The 8,216-nt window shown below is 44.4% G+C and overlaps 1 pseudogene; it reads right to left on the bottom strand.

Moving 5' to 3' along the window:
* Nucleotides 1-2,238: 2,238 nt before the first annotated feature.
* Nucleotides 2,239-4,855, bottom strand: LOC121439490 (annotated as a pseudogene).
* Nucleotides 4,856-8,216: the final 3,361 nt, after the last annotated feature.

The following is an 8,216-nucleotide window of genomic DNA, read 5'->3' as shown; positions in this document are numbered from 1 at the left end:
GAGATAATCCAGACCAAGAAAAACAAAAGTAACACTTTTTTCCCATCAGAGGCTCCTAGTTCCAAATTCTAAGCTGTGAGTTTAAAACATGCAATAACCACAAACAGCAACCAGAAAAGTGAAAAAGGACATTGACAGGCAGGCCAGAGTGGTGAATAGAAGGGTTCAGACAATTTGAATTAAATCATGGAAAAACAGGAGGGGTTCTTATTGTGGAGGGTGGAAGGAGGTCAAACTTTATTTCTTCTTCTGAGGCTAATTTCCATTTAGATCCTTTTATATGCATCCAAAGTCAGAGCTATGTAGTTTCTTTTTACTTTTAAAAGTTAAAAGTAACCTATTTTTTTCATTCATTTTAAAATACTTTTTTGTCCTTTAAATGTCCATTCAGCAGTACCTTCCTCAAACTTTCTCTAGTATCCCCACCTTGGCCCCTTCCAAAATTCAAGTAAGTTTTTTTTTAAAAAAAAATGGTGTTTAAAAACCACCGAGACCAGTTATTGTTGCCCCTATGTGAATGGATGTGGAGCCACCCAATGGGTCATGAGCAACATCCCAGCAGCCACATCTGAAAGGCAAGAAACTGACTTTCCCTCAGAAGTCACCAGTCGCCAATAACTTCTCTATTGGGGATGTGGTCTCAAGAGTTCCTCCTGTATCCAAACTAGAATGGTGACTAGCTTGATCCTATGCAGGTCTTCTAAAGGTAAACCACAGCTGCTGTGAGTTCATGTATGTAACAGCTATGCCATGTCCAGAAGTCAACATTTCACAGCTTTTCCCAATCTGACAGTTCTTATATTCTTTCTGTCATCTTTTCCATGTTTCCCACATCTTGGATGAAGAAAGACTGATAAAAAGGACCCATCCCCAGCTGAGCATTCTTAGTTATTAATGGTGTGCACTATGAACAGTTTGAGTCTCTGCATTAACTACTACATAGTGATTCTACTATAGACCTTTCTAGGACCAAACTTGAGAAGCCCAGATCTATGGTCATAAACATGAATATTTGGTAGTATGACCATTTAGCAAAACAACAGTTTTCCTTTTAGGGCCCATGACCTCCCCAGCCATGATCTTTCTACCAGATTTACAGTACCAGGTACAAATTCCCTCCTGTGGAACTAGCCTCAAATCCAATCAGAAAATGGTTAGTGACCTCCATATGTAACAGTCATATCACTATTGTATCAGTGAGCACACCTTGTCAGTCAAATCAACATATCATTTTTTATGCAGAAATAACATAAAAATGATAGCATGTCCAATAGAATTCTTGGTACATGCTGTATGGATGCACAGGCGATTGGGCCTAGCTCAAATAGGCCCAATTTTATTAAGATGATTTTATTAAGATGATTTCTTCCAGAGGGAGAAGCAAGAATATGAGCAAAGGGGTTAGGACCATGAGGGGGATACCCACAGAAACATCTGACCTGAGCTAGTAGAATCTCAATGACTCCAGACTGATACCAGGGAAAACTGCAGAGGACCAAAGTAGGCCCCCTGAATGTGGGTTCCAGTTGGTGGCTTTCCTTTTCAACTTTTCTGGTTTCTGTTTGTGGTTAATGCCTGTTTTAAACTCACAGGTTAGGATTTGCAGCTAGGAGCCTCTGATGGGAAAAATATGTTACTTTTGTCTTTCTTTGTCTGGATTACCTCACTCAGTATGAGCTTTTCTAGTTTCATCCATTTACCTGCATAGTTCATGATTTTACTTTTCATAACAGCTATAAATGACTAACAGTATTCCAAAGTGTATATGTGCCACAATTTAATTATTCATTTGATGGGTGTAGGACATTCAGGTTGTTTTCATTTTCTGGTTATTGTGAATATAACAACAGTGAAACTGGATGAGCAAGTATCTGTGGAATCGAGTCCTTTGGTCTCATGCCAATGAGTGGAATAGCTGGATCATTTACTTTTAGAAATCAATCCATATTGATTTTTCCAGCAACTGCTCCAGTTTGCTTTCCCATCAATAGTGAATGAGAGTTCCTCTTTTCCCACCCTTTTGCTAGCATTTGTGGTCAATTGTTTAGTTTATTTTTGCCATTCTGACTGGGGTAAGATGAATTCTCAAAGTTGTTTTAATTTGCATCCCTAATTTCTAAGGATGATGAACATATTTTGAGCCATTTTTAGTCATTTTTAACTTCTTCAATTGAGAACTCTCTATTCAGATACATAGCCCATTTTTATTTTTTTATTTTATTTTATTTATTTTTTTTAAGGTTTTCTCCTTTTATAATCAATGACCACCTTTATCCAGCTTTGGAAATCTGGACAAAGAGAAGGCTGAGAGGAGGCCTGGTCCAGTGTCTAAGGGTCTCTGAGTGAGTCTGCCAGCACATGGACCCAACTGGGCCTGTCATCAGTTGGGCACAGCAGTTTCCTGAGTATGAGCCAGTCCCACCCTCAGGGCAGCGTCCTGGTCCAGAGAGGACTAAAGGCCCCAGGTTGCGCCTATTCCCAAGGCCTTCAGGACGGTCAATAAATAGGTTAGATTCTGAGCCAGGCCTGGGAGGATGGGGTGAAAAAGAGCAGGATCAGCTGTCCAGGAATCCCAAAGAGGTCCTGGGTACTCTCCTGCCCTTCTCCAACAAGGAAGTAATAAATAGACCTTAACCTCAGGAACGGGGTGTTAGAGCAGGGGATCCTTCCCCTCAGAGTTAGTAATGAAATCCTCATGTTAAAAACAAACCAGCCCTAACCCCTACCAGCATCTACAAAATTCTACAGGAGAGGGCGATGGGCTAGCCTGCCTGGGGGTACACAGTACCCAGCCCTGCAGGGTCCTGGAGGAGGCTTCCCGTTTGCTCAGCGACCCCTGGGGCTCCTTCTTCCTTTGGGGGTGGCTCCAGGAAAATAGGGGTGACTGATGGTGGCTTCTTCACTGAGTAAGGGGAGGCTGGGACCCCCACCACCAAAAAGTGGTTCTTCTTCCGAAATAATCTCCACAGGCCATGGTGGTTGCCACGAACATCCAGGTCCCAAATCTGGAGGCACTTGGCAAGCTGAGTCCAGGTAATGAAGTCATCATCTGTCACCATTTGGATAAAGGCCACATAGGTATGGCCCTCTGTGTCTGGCAGGAAAGAGTCTTCACAAGGGTCCTTGCTGTGGTCCAGAACCTCGGCTTCACTGAGCAGCCTGTGAATTTCCACTTCATAAGCTTCTTTCTTCAGACTGTCTACATTCCTGAGCTGGACACCTGGAACCGTGTTGAACTTGTGCTTCTTGAAGTAGGCCTCATGGAAGTAGCCGTTCATGTTGAGGCCCACGATGCCAAAGTGATAGGATCGGGAAACATCTGGGATGATGCACTCTCGGCCCTGGCGCTGCTCTGGCATCCACATCCACATGTCCCAGTCCCACAGCTTTTCTGGTGTGGGCCACTTGGGCTCAAGCTCCTCCTTTGTATAAGGATTTCCGAAGCACCCACCCCAAGCCAGGCATGGTCTCCACACGGTACAGTAGTGCTGGATCCTCAGCTATGTGTTCATACCCCTGGTCATTCCAAGCAGAGATGCAGTACAGGCTGTCATCTTCCTCCAGCAGGTGGATGGACTGGCTCAGGAAACTGAAGAAATCCACAGCGATGACCAGGTCCTCTTCCAGAACCACGGCAAACTTGGCCTCCGGAAACAGGTTGAAAGTGGCAGTGAGGCTGGCCTTGTAGTGCTAGGACACACGGGCGTTCTTGATGCTAATAGGTGTGTGCTGGATGCCCCTCAGGCCAAACAGCGCCACAACATCCATGGGCTCCTCATAGTAGCAGTCAATGAAGACCGTTATCATCTGCGGAGATACCCCTTGGGCTGAGAGCAGAGAGCGCAGCATTCTGTACAGGTAATTGGGTCGGTTCCCTACAATGACAGCCACAGGCACATTGAGGACCTTATTGTCTGGAAGTGGGTAAGGGCTGAACTCAATAGGTGTTGGGTCCTTGCAGCTGCACACACTCCCATAGCCCTCCACTTTGCTGCAGAAGCGCCGGCGGCGGCGGTTCAGCTCTGTGTCTGACCAGTGAAACTCGGCATCTTCAGCCGAGCTCAGTGGCACATCTGTCTTCAGCAGGACTGGGTCACCCCAAGAGGAGAGGGCGGGAGATTTAGAATGTTTCTCGCCAAGTACAGGACCTCCTTTTCGTCCCACGAAGGCCCAAGTGTCCCTCCAGCCAAGGGCAGGGCCTGCCTGGCTTCCCAGGCTCCGCAGCAGAGCCTTCGCTGTATCTTTGAGGTGGAAGGAGCCCTCATCCTTAACAGTGCAGATCAACACACGGCCGGGCGCCACCATGTTGAGGAACAGCACCATGGCCTCATCCTCGTGAGGAGAGTACGTGTCAAATACACGCTTTGCCATCACATGACCCGTGGCCTGGTTGAGGACAATGACATGGATGCCTCGGCCCTGCTCTCGGGCCTCATCCTCTAGCACCGTGGTGCCGTCCACTGCCACATAGACTTTGCTTCTACTTGAGTAGACTTCCACATCCAGGACACGCCGGGGACTGCTGCCTCTCCGCCGAGGGGACTCCAAGTGTCCTAGGGCCTCATCGTAGTCTTGCTCTGGTTCCGGGTCTTCATTGGCTTCATTGATCGCTCTCCGAGTGTCTAGGATCAACTTGATGTTGACAATGACAGTCACCAGCAGGAAAAGCACAGCCCCTGTCTGACAGAATCTCCGTAGGGCCCCGTGGTTTGTCAGTTTATACTTCCATGTAAGATACCAGCTCCATTTCTTCCTAGCCCCAAAGGGCTTGGTGGGGGGACTAGGCTTCCAGTCATCCATACTGGATTAGGGAGTCACCCCTGTCCTGGCCAGGTCCATGACTTTAGGAATGGCCCAGGGGCCCCGGGCCCCACTCGGGCCCGCACAGCTCAGCCCTGCGCGCCATGGCCTCCGCGGCCTCCGCCTCCTCCATGCCGCTCGCGCCCCGCCCCGGCCCACCATAGCCCATTTTTAATTGGGTCATTTGCCTTTTGACTCTTGTCATTTGAGTTCCTTATATATTTTTGATATTAATTCTCTATCCAAAGTATCACTATCAAAGATTCTCTTCCCCTCTATAACACCAAAAATGTTTGATAAAACCTCAAGAAATCATATTACTTAACTAAAATTATACACAATACATATAAGTATATGTATACACACATACCACGCATATCTTAAGTGAAGTAATGTTACTTTGGCTGACAGTGCACTCCACAAGAGCTATGAACTATCTTTTTTTTTATTTAAATTTATTTATTTATTAAGGATTTCTGCCTCGTTCCCGCAACCGCTTCCCATTTCCCTCCCCCTCCCCCAATCAAGTCCCCCTCCCTCATCTGCTCGAAGAGCAATCAGGGTTCCCTGACCTGTGGGAAGCCCAAGGACTGCCCACCTCTATCCAGGTCTCCTAAGGTGAGCATCCAAACTGCCTAGGCTCTCACAAAGCCAGTACGTGCAGTAGGATCAAAAACCCACTGCAATTGTTCTTGAATTCTCAGTATTCCTCATTGTCCGCTATGTTCAGCTAGTCCGGATTTATCCCATGCTTTTTCAGACCTAGGCCAGCTGGCCTTGGTGAGATCCCAATAGAACATCCCCATTGTCTTAGTGTGTGGGTGCACCCCTCGTGGTCCTGAGTTCCTTGCTCGTGCTCCGTCTCCTTCTGCTCCTGATTTGGACCTTGAGATTTCAGTCCGGTGCTCCCGTGTGGGTCTCTGTCTCTGTCTCCTTTCATCGCCTGATGAAGGTTAATATTCCTGAGGATGCCTATGTGTTTGTCTTTGGATTCACCTTATTTAGCTTCTCTAGGAACATGAATTATAAGCTCAATGTCCTTTATTTATGGCTAGAAACCAAATATGAGTGAGTACATCCCATGTTCCTCTTTTTGGGTCTGGCTTACCTCACTCAGGATAGTGTTTTCTATTTCCATCCATTTGTATGCAAAATTCAAGAAGTCCTTGTTTTTTACTGCTGAGTAATACTCTAATATGTATATATTCCATACTTTCTTCATCCATTCTTCCGTTGAAGGGCATCTAGGTTGTTTCCAGGTTCTGGCTATTACAAACAATGCTGCCATGAACATAGTTGAGCATATACTTTTGTTGTATGATAGGGCCTCTCTTGGGTATATTCCCAAGAGTGGTATTGCTGGATCCAGGAGTAGGTTGATCCCGAATTTCCTGAGAAACCGAAACACTGCTTTCCAGAGTGGTTGCAGAAGTTTGCATTCCCACCAGCAATGGGTGAGTGTACCCCTTTCTCCACAACCTCTCCAGCAAAGGCTATCATTGGTGTTTTTTATTTTAGCCATTCTGACAGGTGTAAGGTGGTATCTTAAAGTTGTCTTGATTTGCATTTCCCTGATCGCTAAGGAAGTTGAGCATGACCTTAAGTGTCTTTTGGCCATTTGAAGTTCTTCTGTTGAGAATTCTCTGTTCAGATCAGTGCCCCATTTTATAATTGGGTTGATTAGCCTTTTACGGTCTAGTTTCTTGAGTTCTTTATATATTTTGGAGATCAAACCTTTGTCAGTTGCAGGGTTGGTGAAGATCTTCTCCCAGTCAGTGGGTTGTCTTTTTGTCTTAGTGACAGTGTCCTTTGCTTTACAGAAGCTTCTCAGCCTCAGGAAGTCCCATTTATTCAATGATGCCCTTAGTGTCTGTGCTGCTGGGGTTATACATAGGAAGTGGTCTCCTGTGCCCATGTGCTGTAGAGTACTTCCCACTTTCTCTTCTATCAGGTTCAGTGTGTTCGGACTGATATTGAGGTCTTTAATCCATTTGGACTTGAGTTTTGTGCATGGTGATAGATCTGGATCTATTTTCATTCTTCTACAGATTGACATCCAGTTTTGCCAGCACCATTTGTTGAAGATGCTCTCTTTTTTCCATTGTATACTTTTAGCTCCTTTATCGAAGATCAGGTGTTCATAGGTTTGTGGGTTAATGTCAGGGTCTTCTATTCGATTCCATTGGTCGACTTCTCTGTTTTTATGCCAATACCAAGCTGTTTTCAATACTGTAGCTCTGTAATAGAGTTTGAAGTCAGGGATGGTAATGCCTCCAGACAAACCTTTATTGTATAAGATTGTTTTGGCTATCCTGGGTTTTTTGTTTTTCCATATAAAGTTGATTATTGTCTTCTCCAGATCTGTGAAGAATTTTGATGGGATTTTGATGGGGATTGCATTGAATTTATAGATTGCTTTTGGTAGAATTGCCATTTTTACTATGTTGGTCCTCCCAATCCAAGAGCAAGGGAGGTCTTTCCATTTTCTGGTGTCTTCTTCAATTTCTTTCTTCAAAGACTTATAGTTCTTGTCAAGTAGATCTTTCACTTCCTTGGTCAGGGTTACCCCAAGGTATTTTATGCTATTTGTGGCTATCGTGAAAGGTGATGCTTCTCTGATTTCCCTCTCTGCTTCCTTATCCTTGGTGTATAGGAAGGCAACTGATTTTTTGGAGTTGATCTTGTATCCTGCCACGTTACTAAAGCTGTTTATCAGCTGTAGGAGTTCTTTGGTAGAATTTTTGGGGTCGCTTATGTACACTATCATATCATCTGCAAATAACGAAAGCTTAACTTCTTCCTTTCCAATACGAATCCCCTTGATCTCCTTATGTTGTCTTATTGCTATTGCTAGAATTTCAAGCACTATATTGAAGAGGTATGGCGAGAGTGGACATCCTTGTCGTGTTCCTGATTTTAGTGGGATGGCTTTGAGTTTTTCTCCGTTTAATTTAATGTTAGCTGTTGGCTTGCTGTAAATAGCTTTTATTATATTTAGGTAGGACCCTTGTATCCCTATTCTCTCCAAGACCTTTATCATAAAGGGGTGTTGAATTTTGTCGAATGCTTTTTCCGCATCTAGTGAAATGATCATATGGTTTTTTTCTTTCAGTTTATTTATATGGTGGATTACATTGATAGATTTGCGTATGTTGAACCAGCCCTGCATCTCTGGGATGAAGTCTACTTGATCATAATGAATAATTTTTCTTATGTGTTCTTGGATTCGGTTTGCCAGTATTTTATTAAAGATTTTTGCGTCGATGTTCATGAGTGGGATCGGTCTGTAATTCTCTTTCTTGGTTGGGTCTTTTTGTGGTTTTGGTATCAGGGTAACTGTAGCTTCATAAAAGGAATTTGGCAATGACTCTTCTGATTCTATATTGTGAAATACCTTAAGGAGTATAGGTATTAAT

Source organism: Microtus oregoni, unplaced genomic scaffold (genome assembly GCF_018167655.1).
Source record: "Microtus oregoni isolate MIOR12 unplaced genomic scaffold, Mior012 000061F_ref0000440, whole genome shotgun sequence".
In the NCBI taxonomy this organism is placed as follows: domain Eukaryota; kingdom Metazoa; phylum Chordata; class Mammalia; order Rodentia; family Cricetidae; genus Microtus; species Microtus oregoni.
The sequence above is the reverse complement of the archived record's forward strand: the minus strand, read 5'-3'. Positions and strand labels throughout refer to the sequence as shown.